Consider the following 15,568-nt stretch of genomic DNA (forward strand, 5'->3'; position numbering starts at 1 on the left):
TCTTTGCTCTTTGTTTTTCATTCTCAGAAATGTTTTTTTTGGCTGCCTTTTTTATTTGCTTCCATTGTTCTTTCAACTATTTCTGATTTCTTGACTCACCATACTTTGTAGCAAATAATCTGTGCACATTTTCCCATGCTGTGGTTTTCTTTCTATTTATACCTGCGTCTGTCTTTTTGTCTTCGATTACTTTTACATAATCTCTGATGGAATCAAGCAGATAATCTTTTTCATCATCATCCCAGTTCTTTGAACGTTTTCTTGAGGAACTTTTACCTCCATCTCCTTGATTTTTGCAAGTATTTGTACTCATTGTTGCTGTTTGTAAGACCTCTGACTGTGATTCTGAGCACCTCTTTCCCTGAAAGCTTTCACGGAATGTCTAAAAATAGATTTCCCAGTAATAAAACTAACACTTAACCAAGGAATAATGATACACCATGGTTTATCTTATCCTTGGGTTTGTTATTCCGAGTTCAGTTAAACTACCTTTCGTGCATACCAATTTTTTTAAACCACGAACAGTAGGTTAGCTAACCTAGGTTTAGGTTAAACCATGGGTAACTTACACCACCTCTGTGCATACGGGCCCAGGAAACGCCTTTCTAGTGAATCGTTCCACGAGGAAAGATTCAATGCGTGGTGAGCGAACTCGGGTCAAATCGGAGTCAACATCGGAAAAGCGCGATAATTCAGTCAGATTTTGAATCTTTTCCTTTTTTTGTGCAATTTGTTGATGGAAACTACTTATGTAGAATAGGAGATGACTGGGCAGCCGACAGCTTGGTAATATTGCCCTTAATAATGCCAATTGTCCTCAAACAGTTTAAACTACAGTGGGAAACAGCGCGGATTTTGCACAGATGACTAATCTCGATGCCTGTGGGTATGGAACAGGTATTCGAAAAAGCTGGATCGCTGGACTGCTGGATTCATGGATCACCACCGCCTGGATTGTAGCTGGCACTGCATGCTGTACTTTGGTGTAGCCTGCCGGTGTGCATGTTGCAATACTCAGCCTCATGTTTTAACTATCTTGTCGAATGCCCCGACTCAAGTACGTAATCATTCTCACATTCACCCTGGAGAATGAGTTCTCCGAATTGCCGAGCATCTTATCAGGCCTTCCAACTTACCGAGCAGACTAGCCTGGGTAGTGCTTCTTGAGGCCTGGGAGAATGGCTACCTCATAAGAAATACATCCAAAATGTTCGCTCGTTCGTAATTTAAAAAAACAACTGTGTCCATCTGGTAACATGGGCAATATGTCATCATATGCACTAAATTTCGAGGTAAATTAACCAACGGGTGACTCTGTGGTGCAAGCACAAAATCAATCCATGCATATATTTCACAACTTGTTCGGTTTCCATAGGACAAACCAGCAGTGCAGTTTTCTCTAATATTTGATGAAAATCATGCTTGAAGAACCTTATTACAAGATGAACACAACAATATTTCGTTAAAAGACCCAACAACACAGTTTTTCATAACTTTCTTTTCCCAGGACAGACAAGCTGTCGACAAACTGGAAGCCCTGATAAAATGCTCGGCAATGTGGGGAATTGATTCTCCAGGGTAACATTGACTCAGGAAGTTCTTCAGCTACAATAGATACTTTCTGTCAGCTTTGTAGTTCATGTAGAACCGCTGGTAAAATCCCGGCAATTTCTCTGGTGAAGAGTCTGTGACGGAGGGATCCGTGCCAGAGTGTGTACTTGGAGGACATGGTGGGAAACTTTGGGGATTTGGGAATTGGTCAATCCATCAAGGCGGTGGTGTTCCATGTGCAGTCAACAGAAAATTGACTCCAGCGATTTTGATATCTTTTCGCTTTGGCCATCAGCCGAGTCTCGAATGACACAATACGATCATACCTGTATCAAAGAAAAGGTCCTTAGCAGCGCTATCGATCCCGACACATGGGTCGAGTGAGCCTGGGACGACTCCGGAAGTCAACAAAGTTCCCGTTTCTAACTCACCACTCCGAACAAGAATTTTTCCATACTGTTGGGTAGACATGTAGCCTTGCAATTAAATTGTCAAGTTGTGGTAAATACATGACTGGGATGGATCAGAGTGGAATTAATCCCCAATCTGTGGTTGATTCTAACCCTACAGAGTTTTGATGATATATTTAAGAAAATGTGGTCTTACTGGTCAGTTAAGAAATTGAATTTTGATAGGGCCATATCAATGCGCGAGTGACGATTTGACGAATATGCTGTACAGAAGTAATTTTGTCTCAAGCAATCGGTATTGGAATATTGTAAGATTTTGTTATGATATTGGTAAAGGGTTCTTCTTTTAACACATATACCATTTGGGGTGGATACATAGGCCCATGGGGGATATTTCTAACCAAAACCTATGTTCAACAATGTACACATAATGTACACAGTGTCTGATGCGGGGCTCTGAACCGTTTGAACCGTTTAACATTCAAAATTGCAGAATTTTCTTTTTTACCCTGGGTCATGTATTTCCACACCGAGGCCCATTTCACTAATGAATGTTTCAGCTTGAACTAGGCAAGAAATGAAAAGCACTTTGAGAATGTTGTACACTATAACGCGCTGTAGTATTATAAGAACTCGAACTTTTTAAAGAATTTTCTAGAACTCCCAACGCGTTCTAAAGTTCCGACCTGGGACCTTCGAGGTGCGCGATGTGCGTCTAATCGAAAGTAATTGGCCGTACTGATGATCACCTCTCGATGGCCCTGGGCGAGGCCAAAGGATACGGTGATGACCGTAGTAAAATAACAACCCGCAACCCATTCTACTTCTAATACTTTCTTCACAAACACCTCGCAGTCATACTACCTGATAACTGGCCAATATCATACCTCCCCCTGATGAGCCTCACGAAGATCGATATATTTATACGATATGGGAGAATGCCACTCTATTGACACCCGGTTGTGAGCCCCAACACATATTTCATGGTTTATGGCGATTATCATGTCCACGTTTGATTGATTTTTCAAACTATTACATTAGTGTAATAGTCGTGGGCAATACATGGACAGTTACGAACACATTCTATCTACAAACGAAGGAAATGCAAAGAATGCGTGCGCATGACTTGATATGCGAAGTGTCGGATGTGCCGTCACGGTACTTACACTTTGGGGAAATATCAAAATGGCGCCGCATCATGGCGACAGAGAAACAAACAGTATGATGAAGAACGTTATAGAAATCAATTGAAAAGGATTACAAAGAGGGAGAGTCGTACGATCATTTTTCATGTGTGTAAACACTTGGTCAAAACATTCAAAATGAACTTTTGCCAAAAAAATCGGGCGGAGTGACGATTTTTAGTGAGATTCAACCGGACTTAAGGAGGACATGGCTGAGCGGTGGATTCTGGACTAATTAAGGATTATCTCTTAATCTCATTACATTGATCTTTTAACGGTGAGTTGGCTTTTCATTCCTGGTCAACAGTGTTAAATGTGTGTTCTAAAATAGGACTGTAATAGAACGTTATGATATAGGCCTACGTTAAGATATAACACTTATGAAATATATTTGACCAGAAAATCCGATCAGCCTTGGTTACGACGCGAGTGTTTTGATTTATAATTTGATCTTGAAAAATTACACACATGGTGAATGAAAAAACGCCGATCGAATGCTTGCGACTAGCTATTGGTGTCAACTGGTGTACAGTAAATTGTTTGTTCTTTCATTTTACCCAAGGTCCAATCCAACATTGTAAACATCCTGTCCATATGAAGCTCATTCATAAGAGTTTTTGCTATCTCCGAGATAAGTGTGTCAATATGTATTCCTTTGACAGACCTCGAAAGATCAAAAAACATATCAGGGCCTGATTGTTCAAAATAAATGCTGTCTCTAACACCAGCTCTTTAGACTTTAGCCACGTTAAATTTAACGCCGGCGTTTAATAATAGTGACAAGACTTGTTTTGAACAAATGGGTCCATATCATTTAACCTAAGTTTTACTCAAGTTTATCAGTGCTGCAGTGGTATGCATATACTCTCTTTTACACATTAAGAGTTTAGTCCCAAGAGTGTACAGAAAACATGGCTGACATGTTCTATGTTCCATTGGCTACCAGAATACATTTCAAATGGTGGTCATTACTAACAGAAGGTACATGAATTTCTGACCAATCGGGCTTTATATAGGGCCTGACCTCTTAATGTGTGAAAGAGACAATTTTAAGGCCTACCGTGACCGCTTAGCTACCTCGGAGTTACCAATCCTCATTGCGTGCTCCGTGTCACTTGATGAGCGACCATTGCTTCTCCTATCTTTGAAGCGCCGTGGTATTGGTGATCAAGAATTGAGTTCGACAGTATCCTAGTAAGTTGAGGTGGTGGTTCGGCTAAGAGCCAAGGAACCCTTTACCATCCCGATGGAACATTGCTGAAAGGCATCCAACGACAATGCGCATAATATCTAAGGGGGCATGGCTCGAGTATATTTCCATTTTCCTGACCCACCATTACACACGAATTGTGTACCCCTTTAATGAATTATGTGCGAGAAGCTATAAAAAAATTGCCTACTTTCTGCTACAATATTCAACATACAATGTAGCCTGCTTGGTAACTACCACAGAGTGTGTTGTATAGGTTATGTACCTCTACCAAATTCGATCGTACCATGGTTGCCTACGAGTTGACGGGTGGCATTCTTTCCAGGCAGTGCACTTTTTTAATTTATCAGTTAAGCAACAGATCCGGTAGTTCCTAGTGTACTGAATGTCGAATTAGTAAAATATAACATTGAAACAAACCATTAGTTAGTTGTTACCATCAATAAGAATTACTATTTTGATAGTTGAATCGACTTATTCTCCCCCCCCCCCCCCCCCCCCTGCAAGGCGGATCAATTTCTTTAGTCGACTACATCCTCAGGTGATTTGAACAGTGTCCTATACAGGATGGACAATGAGCGGGCGACAATAATTTGTTCAACGGTTATACCTTTCGACTTTGCATCAATTTCAGAGTAAGAGTGCATAAAAGTGCTTAACTCAAGTGCCATAAAACCCTAAGTGGTCAACTTCCCCACGTTCCCCACCTAAAATAGGATTCATAAAACTACTCCGCGCCCCACTTAACCAGGTTGACCACTTAAGTTTGAGTGTAACACTTATCTTTCTTCAAAAGACACATCAGGTACCCGTGTCATATTTCTTGTTGATTTCTGCCTGTCCATTAATTCATTATTCATTGATCGTGGGCATTCAGATGTGCAAATTACAAAGTATTTTCTGTACACAATTGTATCATCGTTGCCCGGGGATGTTAGAGTTCAAAATGGCGTCATAAGCTAAGGTCATAATGGATATCCATATGGATGACCTTATTCCCTTCCCAACATCTCATAATATCTGTTGCTGCGTTTTCTCGGAGCTTAACGGAGTCGTGGGTTCTACATGGCCATCAAGTTGCAACACTGATAAACCCAAAATGTACAACCTGCACATTGATGGAATACCAGTTTTCCCTGTTTACATATATCTCCATCCATGAAACGAAGGTCCTAGAATCCAAATACATTGTATGCATTCGATCGACCACACCGATAACATAGTGAAATCGAGGAAGCTGGCAATAAAAACAGATAATTGAGGAGTGTCATCTTGTTTCCGAAATTTGGTTCAGTGAGGTTGTTACCTCCGCAATTACTCGACTCATGGTTGGTTGGGAAAGTGGACAGTATCACCAGTAACCTGTTGGAATGATCCGCAAGCGTAAAAATTGTAAAATTGAAGAGTTGCAAGTAACATTAACTCAGGAGGCAGCGCGTAATTCCTCCTATTTACGATTCGGGGTCATCCCTCACAAGAATAATGTTTGCTGATCAAACCGATATCGCTTATATAATTGTAAGTTGTTTTAGAAGTCCGAGGCGATCACGAAAAACCCTTTCCCTGCGAATTGCACGACAGTGTGCAATTTCATGTTGCCAAACCAACATCAACAAAATCATATCTGACGAGTGCCGTGCTCGAAATGAACGGAAAGAACCAGTCTACTTAGAGTTAAGACTGCCCCGGAGGTGTCTGAAATCTAAGATTCGATTTGAGTCGGCCACCTGACTTAAAGCATGTTTATGAATATGGCATATTTTAAGTAAGTACCCCACCTAAACTTAAGATGCATTTTAGGTGCCCTACTTTGACTTAAGTTGCTTTATGATTACGATCCCAGGGCCCATAAGTGACCAACTTCCCAAAGTTCCCCACCTAAAATGGGATTCATAAAACTACTCAGCGCCCCACTTATAGCCAGGTTGACCGCTTAAGTTTGAGTGCTGCACTTATCTTTCTTCAAAAGACATATCAGGTACCCGTGTCATATTCTTGTTGATTTCTACCTATAAATAAATTCATTATTCATTGATCGTAGGCATTCAAATGTGCATTTACAAAGCATTTTCTGTACACAATTGTAAATTGTATCATCGTTGCCCGGAGATGTTAGGGTTCAAAAATGGCGAAATAAGTTAAGGCCGCAATGGAAACCCATAGGATGACCTCATACCCTTCCCAACGTCTTATAATCTCTGTTGCTGCGTTTTCTCGGAGCTTGTAACGGAGTCGTGGGTGCTACATGGCCATCTAGCTGCAACATTGATAAACCCAAAATGTGCATCGAAAACAACCTGCACATTGTTGGAATACCAGTTTTCCCTGTTTACATATCTCTACTCATGAAACGAAGGTCTTAGAATCCAAATACATTAGGTGAGGTCACAGCCAGTGTTAGGATCACACCAAAACCTGATCCTAACACCTAACACCCAAGATCACACCAGTTGTGACCTATCGACAGGATCAAGTGTGATCCTCTAGATAACACTTGATCTTGGTGTAATCCTAGGTCACAGCCCGTATTGGGCTTTAGGATCACACTTGGTGTCACACCGTAAACCCAGCTTGGTGTTGAAGATCAGGAATTGCCTGGTAATTTTACATGCGGTGTAACACTAAACGTCTTAGGGATTAGTGAGAGCCAGAGGTCACAACTTCAGATCAGTGGTAGCCATCTTTGCCTATGTTGTTATTCACACACTCAAGATGTTTTTCATCCCAAATGTTCAATTTGTGGCGAATATGCAACAAGAAAGAGGTCCAAGACATGAACGATCGGCAGCAGTAAGTGTTACCCTGCCAGTCGATAGCAGACAGCTATAGTTGTCTAGTCTAGTCTAGTCTAGTCTATGTCTAGTCAACTTTTTTATCAAAAATGTCAAAAATTGTATTATATAATATACTAAAATCTACTTCTTCTATTTTTGTCACACTTATTTTACGTCTTTACATATATATTATCTTTTGTAAAGTGCTTAGGAAATGATTTTATTCGTTATTGTAGCACTCTAATTTAATAAATATTATTATTATTATTATTATTATTATCATTATTATTATAGTTGGTGTGACACTCAGCACCTCAACACCAACACCACATGTGTCTGACCCATAACACGGAACACCCAACACCAAACTGACCCCAGGATTAGAGGGGTCGGATTAGGTGTAACCCCTAACACTGACACCCAATACTGGGTGTAACACTTGATGTGACCTCACCAATTGTATGCATTCGATCGACCACACCGATATCACCGTGAAATCGAGGAATATGATGATAAAAAAAGATTGTTGAGGAATGTCATCTTGTTTCAGAAATTTGGTTCAGTGAGGTTGTTACCTCCGCAATTACTCACCTCACGGTTGGCTGGGAAATGTGGACAGTATCACCAGTAACCTGTTGGAATGATCCGCAAGCGTAAAAATTGTAAAACCGAAGAGTCAACTTAGCAACTTTAACTCAGGAGGCAGAGCATGATTCCTCCTAGTTTCCGATTCGAGGTCATCGCTCACATGAAGAATGTTTGCCGATCAAACTGATATCGCTAATATAATTATAAGTCGTTGTATAAATTCAGTGGACCGAGGCGATCACGAAAAACCCTTTCCCTGCGAATTGCACGACAGTGTGCAATTTCATGTTGCCAAGCCAATATCAACAAAATCATCTCCGTCGAGCGCCGTGCTCAAAATGAACGGAAAGAACCAGTCAACTTAGAGTTAAGACTGCCCCGGAGGTGTCTCAAATCTAAGACTCATTTGAGTGGGCCCCCTGACTTAAAGCATGTTTATGAATATGACATATTTTAAGTAAGTACCCCACCTAAACTTAAGATGCATTTTAGTTGCCCCGCATTGACTTAAGCAGCTTTATGAATAGGAACCCAGGATCGCAGGCCCTGAAGGATTGCACTAATACTTATTATCAATGCAGTTTCTTTTATTGAAGATTCGTTGTCAATAGGCACAGGCTAATAGACAGGGAAACTGATTAACAACGCCATAAACCACTGATAGAAGTAGAACCTCCCCTTGCGGACACCTCTGCCAGGCGGACACCTCCGCATTACGGACATGTTCGTTCAGTCCCGATTTTTTTTCTGAATCATTTGCTTTAACCAAAACCTCGGTAGGGCGGACACCTCTCTACTCCGAATTGCGGACACGGCCATGGCGACTTTTTAGTCCAATCACCACGCAATTACGGAGAGTAAACAAAAACAATGGCTTCCCGAGTTCACGTAGGTAGTCGATTAGACCCAACAGGGGTGAAGTCTGCGTAATTGATGAACATGGAGTGAATTTAATGTCCGTTGCTTTCCTAATTAAAACAGAATGTATTGTTTAATTATCTTCACTGTGCATCACATTGCCAAGCTACTGTATACTGTAACAGTAATTGCAGTCCATTGAGTTGTTTGTCCCCTTGTGCTCTAATAACAAGTACATGTATTACTATAATGATGTACGCTGTCTATGTAATATGTAGCGTGCGAACACAACCTGCATATATCAATGTTGGCAAATTAATATTACCTCCACTAGAAATGCCAATTAACTAATTTCAAGTTCGCATATAAATGGCATCAAATTATTTGAAGAAGTTAATATTTATACCACTAAATGGAATATGTAATATGTAAGCTTCACGACCCCCATGTTCATACACATGAATCCATTTTTTTGACAAACTAAATGGAATATGGAATATGCAGGCTTCACGACTCCCGTGTTCATAAACATGACTACACCTTTTGGACAAAAATGGCATAACCTCCCTATAAAGTACTCCTCTACATTACGGACACCAACGCCCAGTCCCATGGGTGTCCGCATTAGAGAGGTTGTACTGTATAAGTGGTTAGGTCACAAGTGATCCCAATTCCCAATGGTAACTACTGTCCACCTGAAGACCAACATGTGTGGGCCAATAGCAGATGAGGTCACTGCCGCTGCTGCCCTCTATTTCCCCATCGCTGAATTACAGGCAATGTCGGACAAACATGCGGTTTCGTAATGGATTCAGGCTTTCTAACTAGGGCAGTTAGATTCAATCTGGCACATGTCCGAGTGTTGGAAATACTACATAATTGTTCTGAATATTTCTCTCTCTGACTCTATGGTATCATTCATGCTAAAACAATGCAGGGTCAAAGATAATTGACTTTGAAATGCTCAAATGCGTGGAAATAAGTGTCGATGTCCGACTGTCACGTGACTAAAACGTCATCAATATCTTATTCAAATGACCTTGTGAGCTATAAATAGTAACTTCGCGGAATGCTATTTGTATGAAGGGACGGCGACCTGTCCAATGCATATCATACTTGGGGCGGTTATGCTTCAACATAATGAACCGGTTTTAGATCGGGGAGTCTAACGAATACACAATGCCGTGGTGCAGTTAGCATGCATGCAACGTTTGCTGAAACTTTGTATAAATGACATTTATATATGTCTATATAATGAATACATGTGCACGCTGAAAGTTATATTTAGTACGTATTGACGCAACTTGAAATTTCCAAATTCACACAAATACCAATTTCAAATTTTAACGAACGTCGTAGGCCTTGGAGCCATCAAGTATTTTTAGTATCATAATTATAAGGTTCATGAGGGGAAAGGAGAAGAACGATATTCTCGGTTTACACGAATTCATTGGAAGTATCTAAAATACGAACTCAAACGATATAGGACGGTACATGGGCCGGGGGTAGATATAAAATACTAACAACACTACAATTATAATTGGCATAGTTGGCCCAGAACTTTTGTTACATGTAAGTCATTAAAGTATTATTTTAGTGTCATAATTGGTCTACATGAATGTACAGTCCTACCAGAGAGTTAATGTCCACCGTTTTTTGAAAATATCACAGAGATAAAGTAAGATATTTGAATGCGGTTTTCAGCAGAGTATGGTATATTTAGTTGGTCATGCATATATCTGTTGTATTTGGATGCTGCTAATTCCATCCCGTCATTATGTCACAGGCATTTCAAAAAGGCCCCAAAATCACAAAATTCTCATAAGCCTTATGACCATCACTTTTGGGCTCTTATGGACAATTGCTCATTTTTGATTAGGATTTTTATGTTATGATTTTAGTCTCCTAATTACCTTTGATAACGACCCCCAATTCTTCACGTTTGAGCTTGAGTTGGCCAAGGGCCATGCAACTACAGTAAAATATCCTATGGTTCAATTTTTAGGTTTGGTTTGTTTGAGAATCAGTTGCAACAGACAGCCCTTGAACAACTCTCTGCATATTATAGTAATTGAACCATCAATTGTGTTGAATGGCCCATTCATAAAGACCCTGACTGACTGCATTGCTGACCATGAGGGGAGTTCTCAAAGGCCACCAGCAGTCTGAAATAAACGATCAGCAGCAGCGAGCTAAAATCAGTCTTCGAAATGAAGAATTTAGCAGGTATTTTCTAATGAAAGCGAAAAAACATTTGTTGCATCATAGTTCACCAATACATTGTAAAAAAAGAATGACATTTCTAAAATTGCCTGTTACATCATGAATAGACAGGATTAGCTGGGCCCAAATACAACATATACATGACCAACTTGATATAGCATTCTCTGCTGAAAACCGCATTCAATTATCCTATTCTATCTCTGTGATATTGTAAATAAACTATGGCCATTTACTTTCTGGTAGGACTTTACATGTATTTGTATTTGACATACAACAGTATTTGTGTCGTGGCCTATGATTAGAAATGATATTAGCCAGATTAGTCCACATTATCATTTGTATCAGAATGTGATATGTACATGCAGGTCAGGTTTTTTTAAAGCTGACGGGTCAAATATACATCCCTGACCAATCTGATGATAAACCGAATTCGAAGTAATCAGAGTGAAATGTTGGCACTGGTGATTGTATACAAATAGTTTGGCCAATTTATCATTGCATTACCATGTTTTAAATGAAAGCTTTGCCAATACAGTTCAAGAGTTACTGCAAACAGCAGATCGTATATTGATCTTATTTTCTATGATTCTCCAGGACTGGTTCTTGACTCAGGAGTGGGTGCACCCTTTTCTCTCTCCGTTCTTAATTCAATTCACTCTCAATTCTTCCGGTTGAAAAAACTTTTGGCATGTTCTGTAACAACTCCTTGGTAAAAATTACAACAGTGGGATACCCACCCTGAAAATCGCCAATGCTGTTATTGACTGTGATAGGAAGAAAAGTAACCACTTTCTGTTTAAGTACGCATCCAAGTTTCACCATGATTTTACTGAATAAAGTACTCCCGCTTTTTATAATCAGACGGAAGCTGTTATAGATGTAATTAGGGTAACTCAAGATAGAGTCAGGAAGACGATCTTAAATCTAGATGTATCCAAACAAGATGGTGAAGATGGATTGTCTAATAAAATGCTCAAATTAATTGCTACCTAACTGGATACACCCCTCTGTAGATTATACTTGTGGATTCAGGCCATTTTCCTACTTGTTGGAAAATAAGTATAGTCATCCCAATTTATAAAAATAAAGGACCCAAAAACTGTGTTGATAATTATAGACCTGTAACTCTGTTAAATTCGTTCTCAAAATTATTTGAGCGAGCTTTATATGAAGACATTCTTCATCACCTCCATCTTAATGATCTACTGTATGAACGCCAGTCCGGTTTCCTTCCTGGTCATGACACACAGAAGCAGTTGTCTAAAATTGTTTATAATTTATTTATGAATAATGAGTCCAGAAACATCACAAGAGGAATCTTTATCGATATTTCTGGTGCATTTGATGAGGTGCCACATTTCCTTAAGGGGAAAAACTGTTTTGCTATGTCATTAGGGGCAGAGTTTTGGATATTTTACAAAATTATTTGGAAGATCGCACTATCAAGGCGCGATCGAGAGTAAACAATTCCTCCTCGGAAGACTCTAAGAAAGGTTATATAAACTTAGGAGTCCCACAAGGGTCAATACTGGCTCCCATCCTTTTTTGTAATCTACTCGGGTTTCGCACGCCTGACGTCCACTGCAGTAAACCAGTGTATGTGTTCAATTTAGAAGGCCCACGACGGAAGTAAGTTTCTTGATTAATTAACCAGCAGCATCAATGGCAATAGTGGCTTGAATAGAAGGCCTAAAATTTCACCCATTACGGGCCTAGAAATGTGTACTATGAAAAGATCTGGTTGGACGTTAGAAGTGAGAAACTAGAGTATATAAATGATCTTGCTAAAGTAATTCACTATTGTCTTCTGTATATGTATACGCTGACGACTGCACTCTGTTTTTAAAGGTGGACCCCGAGGTAAATCCAGCTGCATCTCACAACCTGCTACAAAGTGACCTTGACAGATTAACTGCTTGTAATTGGTCCCAAAATTGGAAACTCAATTTTAAAGCTGAAAAGAGCAAAGTGGTTATTTTTCATTCGCCAAGAAGGACTATCCTAATTTATTCATCTTGGCCCAAACACCTAGGCTTTATCTTAGATAGTTGTCTAACCTTTGAGGAACATCTCCAAAACGTTACAGTCAAATGCAACTCTCTACTGAATCACTCTACTAAAACTAAAACTTGAGTCTCGGCACTTGGAGACACTCTATTTCTCATTCATCCTCCCCATATGGAATATGGAGCCGTAATATTTGATTCAGCAAAGGTTGTATATAGTAAATTGTCTAGACTTGACCAAATTCATTATTGGGCTGGCCTGATAGTCAGCGGTTGTGTTCAAGGCACTGCTAGTAATAAAGTTTATAAATCCCTTGATTGGATGTCACTTTCTCAGAGGCGTTATAAGAAAAAAAATTTGTTATGTATAATATAACTCGTTTAAGAGCTCCAATGTTGATAGTTATAGAAACCCAGTGTATGATGGAAGACTGAGAAACCAGCAACCATTCATTCTTCCTCCAAGAGTATCACAAAGATTCACCAAATCCACTTTTCCCAGTGCAATTAAGGCCTGATGGCTTCCCTTGCCAAACGGTGTGAGAAAACTCCTTCAAATTCAACACTCGTGTGTACATAAAAGGGCGTAAAAACTACTTGGTAACTACTAAATTAAAATTTTCGCGTGGGGACGAAATTCTTTTCAACCAAATACGCTGTGATCTCATATTGAGGAACCACCTGAAATAACATACTTTTTCTGGTTGTGTTTACTGCATTATGCTCTGCATTATGCTATTTTCTTCACCCACGATTGAATACGAATGGCGTTGGCCTCTAAAGTACCTATAAACATGATAAAGGAATGGGTTTGAATAGTGAATGTGAATCATTCTATTCTTTTGTGCAAATCCAGAAAGACCAACTAAATCACTTCAAGTCAGAAAGCCCCGACATGCCCGTGATGACAGACAAAACGTCAAACGGGAAAAAAGTTTCTCCTCAAGAAGTTTGAAATTTGCACATCGTCTGTTAAAGGCAGGTTTCGCAAGCCGTACGAAGAACTACGAGTGACGAAGTACAAAGTAGTACTTAAAGGTACACTTCTAGTGCATTTTCCATTAAAATTAAGTTTTTGTTGATTTTCTCCCTAAAATTCATCAAAATAGAATTAAGGACCAATAAAACAACATTTTTGGTGCTATTTTCCCATGTAGAGTAATTAAGGGATGAAATATTCAATAAACATTGACCCTGGAAATGGCTTTCTCATTACAACCATGGTCCACTTTCCTGCAGGGCCCCCTATTGGCAGGTTTTGTTGTGCAGGTTCCTCATTAAAACCCCTGAGAATAGCCAGATGACGTCAGCAACATCGACGATCAGCAGTGACCAAGACATTTTCTGATAAAGTCAAGTAGGGTTTAGACGAAGATTAAAAGGGGTATACCCCATTCGTTCACATATGATATTAACTGTTGGTCTATAGCCATTTCCTATCTCTAACGCCAGGCGATGCCCATGTAAGTCTGTTGCGTATTGATGATTGCCGGTCACAATCATGTGTCTTCGGCTAGCAAGAGTGGGTCGCGGCCCAACCGGAATGTAGTTGTTGTTATTATAAGATGTAACCACGAGTCTGCGAATAAAGCTTCATCTCCAATGTTAAATTGTCCGAGTTATAGCCACCTCAAGACCCACGAAACAAAGTCATTATGCATGCCGTGTGCATGCATGCTCACGTGTTGTCTGTACGCAATAAGTACGTGTTTTATAAATGTTCAAGATCTCTGCATGTTAACTTACCGTGTATACTATGTTTGGCATATGAAAAAACTACATGATATTGATAGATGGATGTATAATGTTTCAATCATCGCAAAGGGGCTTGGTGCTCGGGAACCATACCTTGGATTATTGTGGTAGAAAAAACTACCAGGGCAATTTTTTCTGAAACCTGCATGGTTGACACCATGGCCCAAAACATTAATTATGGTAAAATCATAAAGTGAAATTGATCTAAAGGTTATTGGACTTATTTGAGTTCAATCAAAAACTTCACGGCTTGCACCCCTCAAAAGAAGACGGTTGAGCCTATGGTAGTCTTGTCAATAGCACTCATAATAAGGGATTAACAACAGATAATAGCATTCCGCGAAGATGACGTCACTGCCGCTGCTGCCCTCTATTTCCCCATCGCTGAATTACAGGCAATGTCGGACAAACATGCGGTTTCGTAATGGATTCAGGCTTTCTAACTAGGGCAGTTAGATTCAATCTGGCACATGTCCGAGTGTTGGAAATACTACATAATTGTTCTGAATATTTCTCTCTCTGACTCTATGGTATCATTCATGCTAAAAACAATGCAGGGTCAAAGATAATTGACTTTGAAATAAGCCCAAATGCGTAGAAATAAGTGTCGATGTCCGACTGTCACGTGACTAAAACGTCATCAATATCTTATTCAAATGACCTTGTGAGCTATAAATAGTAACGTCGCGGAATGCTATTGGGGGGTTATGTCATGATTGACTTTTGAGGAATTTTGAGGAAATGATGTTTTCAGGACATACAGGGTGTAAAAAATACATTTAAAAATCTTAATAACTCCGATTAATTATTATATGGAGAAAACAACTTCAGATATGGAAAGTAGAGTCTATGAGCATCTTTTGGGGATATATGTGTATTGTTGTGATAAGTGGTTGTTACTCAATCGACTTCTGAAAAGGTAGGCAATTTCTGAAACAACAGATTTTTAACTCGCAGTTTAAAATCGTGCTTTCCAACTGGCGACCTCCGATCGCAATGCAACATCGCA

The 15,568-nt window shown here is 39.7% G+C and overlaps 1 protein-coding gene across 1 annotated transcript in view; it reads left to right on the plus strand.

Moving 5' to 3' along the window:
• Positions 1 to 3,157: 3,157 nt before the first annotated feature.
• Positions 3,158 to 15,568, plus strand: part of LOC135499102 (calpain-5-like) — a 36,427-nt gene continuing 24,016 nt past the window's right edge. The window contains exon 1 of the mRNA XM_064789762.1: positions 3,158 to 3,422. The gene's annotated coding sequence lies outside the window, so the exon portion shown is untranslated. The remainder of the gene's footprint in view (positions 3,423 to 15,568) is intronic.

The sequence above is a fragment of the Lineus longissimus genome, chromosome 14, assembly GCF_910592395.1.
Source record: "Lineus longissimus chromosome 14, tnLinLong1.2, whole genome shotgun sequence".
NCBI classification, from domain to species: Eukaryota; Metazoa; Nemertea; class Pilidiophora; order Heteronemertea; family Lineidae; genus Lineus; species Lineus longissimus.